The sequence below is a fragment of the Saimiri boliviensis genome, chromosome 3 (assembly GCF_048565385.1).
Source record: "Saimiri boliviensis isolate mSaiBol1 chromosome 3, mSaiBol1.pri, whole genome shotgun sequence".
Lineage (NCBI taxonomy): Eukaryota > Metazoa > Chordata > Mammalia > Primates > Cebidae > Saimiri > Saimiri boliviensis.
This window is the reverse complement of record NC_133451.1, coordinates 64,575,650-64,581,539: the sequence shown is the minus strand read 5'-3', so window position 1 is coordinate 64,581,539 and position 5,890 is coordinate 64,575,650. Positions and strand designations below refer to the sequence as shown.

At 41.7% G+C, this 5,890-nt stretch overlaps 1 non-coding gene across 1 annotated transcript; it reads right to left on the bottom strand.

The window, feature by feature from the left end:
• Positions 1 to 4,117: 4,117 nt before the first annotated feature.
• On the bottom strand, positions 4,118 to 4,228 carry LOC120363760 (U6 spliceosomal RNA). The gene has a single exon (XR_005579209.1). It is a non-coding gene; the product is annotated as a U6 spliceosomal RNA (small nuclear RNA).
• Positions 4,229 to 5,890: the final 1,662 nt, after the last annotated feature.

Here is a 5,890-nt window from a genome sequence, read left to right as displayed (position 1 = left end):
ATAGCATTTTACACACCATGGAATTTCTTTTTTTTTTTTTTTTGAGACGGAGTTTCGCTCTTGTTGCCCAGGCTGGAGTGCAATGGCGCAATCTCAGCTCACTGCAACCTCCGCCTCCTGGGTTCAGGCAATTCTCCTGCCTCAGCCTCCTGAGTAGCTGGGATTACAGGCACGCACCACCATGCCCAGCTAATTTTTTGTATTTTTAGTAGAGACGGGGTTTCACCATGTTGACCAGGATGGTCTAGATCTGTTGACCAGGATGGTCTCGATCTCTTGACCTCGTGATCCACCCGCCTCGGCCTCCCAAAGTGCTGGGATTACAGGCTTGAGCCACCGCGCCCGGCCTAACACCATGGAATTTCTTTCAAAATTGGAGTCAATCCTTTCAAACTCTACCACTGCTTTTTTAATTAAGTTTATGTAATATTCCATGTTTTCTGTTTATTTATTTATTTTTTTTTTGAAATGGAGTTTTGCTCTTGTTACCCAGGCTGGAGTGCAATGGCGTGATCTTGGCTCACTGCAACCTCCGCCTCCTGGGTTCAGGCAATTCTCCTGCCTCAGCCTCCTGAGTAGCTGAGATTACAGGCATGCACCACCATGCCCAGCTGATTTTTTTTTTTTGTATTTTTAGTAGAGATGGGGTTTCACCATGTTGACCAGGATGCTCTCGATCTCTTGACCTTGTGATCCACCCGCCTCAGCCTCCCAAAGTGTTTATTTTTATATGTAATAATCGAAATCCTTTATTGTCATTTCAACAATGTTCACAGCATCTTCACCAGAGGCTGTGGTTGCTTGAAATAGAATCCTCAAAAAACCACTCTTTGCTCATCTTTAAGAAACTACTCATCCATTCAAGTTTGATCATGAGGTTGCAGCAATTCATTCACATCTTCAGGCTCCACTTCTAATTCTAGTTCTCTTGCTGTTTCCACCATCTTTGCAGTTAGTTTCTTCACTAAAGACTTAATTCCTTCAAAATTGTCCATAAAGGTTTGGAATCATCAAAAGTCCTGCTAATATGGATATTTTGACCTCCTCCCATGAATCACAAATGTTCCTAAAGGCATCTAGATCTTGGATCCTTTCCAGAGGGTTTCTTTGCACAGATCCATCACTGTTTATGGTAGCTGTAGGCTTACAAGGATGTATTTCTTAAAGACTCACTAAGACTCGAAAATCTAAATTACTCCTTGATCCATGAACTGTAGAAGGAGTATTGTGTTAGCAGGCATGAAAGCAACATTCATCTCCTTGTACATCTCCATTAGAGCTGTTGGGTAACCAGGTGCACTGTCAAGGAGCAGTAATATTTTGAAAGAAAATTTTTTTCCTCAGCAACAGATTTGAACAGTGGGCTTAAAATATTCAGTAAGCCATGCTATAAGCAGATGTGCTGTCATTCAACCTTTGCAGCTCCATTTATATAGCATAGGCAGAATACATTTAACATAATTCTTCATGGCCCTAGGATTTTCAGAATGGTAAATCAGCATTGGCTTCAACTTAAAATGACCAGCTGCATTAGCCCCTAACAACAGAGTCAGCATGCCCTTGGAAGCTTTGAAGCCAGGCAATAACTTCTCATTTCTAGCAATGAAAGTTTTGATGTCATCTGCTTCCCATATAAGGCTGTTTCGTCTACAGTGAAAATCTGTTTAGTGGGTTCATCTTCATTGATTATTATGCTAAATCTTCTGGATAACTTGCTACAGCTTCCCCAACAGCACTTGCTGCTTCACCTCGCACTTTCACATGATAGAGATGGCTTCTTTCCTTAAGCCTCATGAACCAAACTCTGCCTAGCTTCAGACTTTTCTTCAGCAGCTTTCCAACCTCTCTTAGCCTTTATAGAATTGAAGAGAGTTAGGGACTTCCTCTGGATTAGGCTTTGGCTTAAGGGAATGTTGTGACTGGTTTGATCTTCTATCCAGCCCACTCAAACTTTCCCCATATCAACAATAAAGCTGTTTTGCTTTTTTTTTTTTTTTTAAACCATTCGTATGTTTACTGGAATAACCCTTCTCTTTTTTTGAGACGGAGTTTCACTTTTGTTGCCCAGACTGGAGTGCAGTGGCACGATCTCAGCTCAATGCAACCTCTGCCCCCCAGGTTCAAGCGATTCTACTATCTCAACCTCCCAAGTAGCAGGAATTACAGGTGCTTGCCAACATGGCTGGTTTGTTTGTTTGTTTGTTTGTTTGTTTGTTTTGTAGTTTTAGTAGAGATGGGATTTTACCATGTTGGTTAGGCTGGTCTTGAACTCCTGACTTCATGATCCACCCGCCTTGGCTTCCCAAAGTGTTAGGATTACAGGCGTGAGCCACTATGCTCAGCCTGGAGTAACACATCTAATTTCCTTCAAGAGCTTTACCTTTGCATTCACAACTTGGTTAACTGATGCAAGAGGCTTAGCTTTCGGCCTGTCTCAGCTTTTGACATGCCCCCTTCCTCACTAAGCTTAATTATTTCTAGCTTTTGATTTAAAGTAAGAGATGTATGACTCTTCCTTTCATTTGAACACTTAGAGACCACTGGCCTAATTTCAGTATTATTGTATTGTAGGAAATAGGATGCTTGAGGAGAGGGCGACAGAGAAATGGCCAAAAGGAGCAGTCAGAACACACATTAATTTTTACTGGAGGAGTGACACATAATAAAGTGAGGTATGCCTGTATTTAAACAATACTTCAACATTTAATCTCAAAACATTATATGCTTGAATTCATAGGGCACAACACAGTGCCTAGAACACAGAAAGCACTTAATAAATGTTTGTTAGATAAATGAATAGTTGTTCAAAGTTAGTTTCTTTTCTCCTTTATACTCTACATAACCTCCTCTGAGTAAAAATTAAAGCTTTTTGTTTTAATGCTTATGTGTTACTTCTTTAAAAAGTGAAAATTACAACAAATTTAAAGATCTTAATTGGCTTTGTGTGCGTGTGTGATTCATTCTATAAAACCAAACTTTTTTGCTCCAATGAGCTGAGCAAAGGAGTTTGGTTTTATAGAGAGAAATAAGCTGAGGGGGTCGCCTGTGGTGGCTCATGCCTGTATCCCCAGCACTTTGGGAGGCCAGGGAGGGTGGATCACTTGAGATCAGAAGTTCGAGATCAGCCTGGCCAACAAGATGAAACCCTATCTTTACTAAAAACTAAAAACTATCTGGGTGTGGTGGCGTGTGTCTGTAATCCCAGCTACTTGGAAAGCTGAAGCAGCAGAATCGCTTGAATGAGGAAGTAGAGGCTGCAGTGAACCAAGATCGTGCCACTGCACTCCAGCCCGAGTGGCAGAGTGAGACTCTGCCTCAAAAAAAAAAAAAGGTCTGAGGAAAGCAGAAACAGAACAAAAAGCAGACTGGTCATTTCAAAGCTACTTTCCCTCTAAAGATTAAGGCAAAGGAGACTTCATTATGCAAGATAAAACAACTATTTTGGCTAGGCGCAGTGGCTCATGCCTGCAATCCCAGCATTTTGGGAGGCTGAGGTCAGTGGATAACCTGAAGTGGGCAGTTTGAGAGCAGCCTGACCAACATGGAGAAACCCCGTCTCTACTAAAAATACAAAATTAGCTGAGCATGGTGGTGCATGCCTGTAACCCCAGCTACTCAGGAGGCTGAGGCAGGAGAATTGCTTGAACCCAGGGGCATAGGTTGCGGTGAACCAAGATATCACCATTGCACTCCAGCCTGGGCAACAAGAGTGAAACTCTGTCTCAAAAAAAAAAAAAAAAAAAAAAAAAGACTTTTTGAGAGGATACTGTGTACCAGGAACACTTATCATCATCCTCCTGATTGTGACCATCAAGAGGGTAATACCAAGAATTTGGAATATGCTTCTTACCCAGAGTCCCCATGAACTAAAGCAACTAAAATCAAGCAGATCTAAGAATGAGCCAGATGAAGAGTGTACCTGTTTTAATCAAGTAGGTGTTAATTTTTAATAACTGAGTCTCTACAATACCTGATATATTTACCTGTGTGCAACAGGAAGTGTCAGCAACTACACAGACTCCTTTCTGTTCAGCTAGTAGGTAATCTAGCATCCCATGACTGAGATAAATTAAGGCAGGAAGTGAGAACAAGTGGATATGGAAGACTTTTTTTTTTTTTTAATATGGAACATTTCACAAATTTGCATGTCATCCTTGTATAGGGGCCATGCCAACCTTCTCTACGTCGTTCCAATTTTCTTAGTATATGTGCTGCTGAAGGTGAGCACTAGAAGTCTTACTTTATAAACAGACCAAGAGTACAATTTGAACAATAGTTGCATCAGGGATGTTGCTAAAGTTATCCACTGGGTGGACTAAAGGATTCCTTAGATCATGTACAGATTTACTTTGGTGGGACAGGTTCAACTTTTTTTTTTTTTTTTTTAGAGAGAGAGAGTCTCTTTCACGGAGGCTGGAGTGCAGTGGTTTGATCTCAGCACACTGCCACCTCCACCTCCCAGGTTCAAGTGATTCTCCTGCCTCAGCCTCCTGAGCAGGGATTACAGGCACGCGCCACCATGCCTGGCTAATTTTTTTTATTTTTAGTAGAGACAGGGTTTCACCATGTTGGTCCATGCTGGTCTCTAACTCCTGACTTCAAGTGATCCACCTACTTCGGTCCCCCAAAGTGCTGGGATTACAAGCGTGAGCCACCATGCCCAGCCTCAGATTCAACATTTTACCAACTTACCTGCAGAAGCTACTGATAATGAAATTCTATCTACAGCATTATTCTGTCAAGCCAAAAATTACTCTTTTTAGACATAAACAAGAAAAAATTAAGAGGGATAAGAGTCTCATTATAATGAAGAGTCTTGTTCCACTATCTTAGAAAAGGCTGTTCACAACATGAAGTCGTCAACTTCCCATCTTTTTTTTTGAGGTGGAGTCTTGCTCTGTTGCCCAGGCTGGAGTGCAGTGGCACGATCTCAGCTCACTGCAACTCTACCCCTGGGGTTCAAGCAATTCTCCTGCCTCAGCCTTCTGAGTAGTTAGGACTACAGGTATGCGCTGCCATGCCTGGCAAATTTTTTTGTATTTTTAGTAGACACGGGATTTCACCATGCTGGCCAGGCTGGTCTCAAACTCCTGACCTCAACTGATTTGCCTGCCTTAGCCTCCTAGAGTTCTGAGACTACAGGTGTAGCCACCATGCCTGGCCCAACTTCTCATCTTGACTTGAAATTTGATTATCTCTGGTTATGTCATCAGGCATTTTAGTGAAATCTCTGTGTGGCCCACACATCAATAATAAGACTTGTCCTTTGAAATTAACATTGAGTTGTGCATCTTCAGCTTATAGGGTTTCAGGAACAGATTCATTCTTTTTTGTTGTTGTTGTTTTTGTTTTTTGTTTTCTTAATAGAGATGGGGTTATGTCATGTTGGACAGGCTGGTCTGGAACTCCTGACATTGTGATCTGCCTGCCTTGGCCTCCCAAAGTGCTGGAATTAGTGGCGTGAGCTACTGTGCCTGGTAGTAGTTCTTATTTTTAGTTAGAGAGTTGTAGCCAGATATTGAAGGACCCTAGAAGAATTCAGAATCTAGTCTAGTCTAGAGGTAGATAATAAAAACTTGAGAACAATGAACAGGGGTATAATTGGATAACAGGTATACTCTAGCTTTTCTCTGAAACATAGTTTTGATCTCAATAGCAGTGGTCCCAATTTTTCCATAGACCAGGGTGGGGATGGAGCAGATAGTTTCTGAACGAAACTGTTCTACTTCAGATCAGCAGGCATTAGATTCTCATGAGAAGCACAAAACCTAGATCCCTCGCATGTGAAGTTCACAACAGGGTTCCCACTTCTATGAGTTTTTGTTTGTTTGTTTGTTTGTTTGTTTTTGAGACAGAGTCTCACTCTGTCACCCAGGCTGTAGTGCAGTGG